This window comes from Pteropus vampyrus, unplaced genomic scaffold, assembly GCF_000151845.1.
Source record: "Pteropus vampyrus isolate Shadow unplaced genomic scaffold, Pvam_2.0 Scaffold116, whole genome shotgun sequence".
Lineage (NCBI taxonomy): Eukaryota > Metazoa > Chordata > Mammalia > Chiroptera > Pteropodidae > Pteropus > Pteropus vampyrus.
Window position 1 is genome coordinate 1033042 of NW_011888897.1, and position 1198 is coordinate 1034239.

At 40.3% G+C, this 1198-nt stretch overlaps 1 non-coding gene across 1 annotated transcript; it reads left to right on the top strand.

Annotated features, from left to right (window-relative positions):
- Positions 1-501: 501 nt before the first annotated feature.
- Positions 502-620, top strand: LOC111743564. Its single transcript, XR_002781782.1, has one exon. It is a non-coding gene; the product is annotated as a 5S ribosomal RNA (ribosomal RNA).
- The last annotated feature ends 578 nt before the right edge of the window (positions 621-1198 follow it).

The window sequence follows — 1198 nt, forward strand, 5'->3', positions numbered from 1 at the left end:
AGTACATTTGACTTTCAGTTAAAACAACAGATGATTTGTCCCAAATATTGCAGTATGAGATATACTAAAAATTTATCTGTTGTTTATCTGAAATTCAAATTTATTTGCCCATCCTGTATTTTATCTGGCAATCATGTCCTCAGGGAATTCTAATGCATGCTCAGTTTTGAGAAATACTGATATAAAGTAAGAAAGACTACATTTACTTTAAGACCTACTAGAGGTGGTTTCAAAGTGGAGATTCTTACCCCAACCACAAGCATACCAGACTGAAATCCCCAAAGAAGGAGCTCAGGAATCTTCATTTGATATACATAGGATGGTTTTGATGTGCTAAAGTTTGATGCCCACCGACTTCCCCACAATTTTTTCATGGAACTCTCCCTAAATCTGCATTAAAAATTATTTAATTAGGACGTGGTTCCATAGTGTAGCAGTTAGCACATCTGCTTTACACGCAGAAGGTCCTGGGTTCATGCCTCAGTGGAGCCACAGTCCATGGTCTATGGCCATGCTACCCTGAACAAGCCCTATCCCGTCTGATCTTGGAAGCTAAGCAGGGTCGGGCCTGGTTAGTACTTGGATGGGAGACCACCTAGGAAGACCAGGTGCTGTAGGCATAAATAATAATAATAAATAAAATAAAAATTGTTTAATTAAACAGGGAGCCATTAGATTGAGGTGGCTCTGAAGCCATGGTGGTCTACATAAGCAAACCCAAATCTAAGCCTATAAGTGACTCGAGGTTAGGAAATCAAAAGCTAAAGACAACCAATCACAAATAGCCAACTAGGCTGTAAGCTATAGCCAAACAAACAACTTCCTTGCTTTTGACTTTTGTCTATAAAAGTCCACCTCTGAGCTCCAGTGGGAAGAATGCTCCTAACTGGTTCCAATTTGGTGCTGCCCAATTCTAATAGATTTTTGTTCAAATAAACTCAAAAATTTTAACATGTCTCAGCTTATCTTTTAACAGTTCCAGTGTCAGGAGAAAGACCAGGAGAGCCCCCCGCAATGACCCCAAGAAACAACGAGCAACCAGGTGTAGGTACCGACATAACCAATTGAAAACTCTTGATTTCTTGTTGCCTCTGATAGTTTGGGGTAAGTCCCTCTTGGATCCTAGCCCCCCAGCTTTTGTTACAAGCTGACCAACTTTATTTGAGCATTTCTTTTTCGACCCAGAGTCTGATACAGT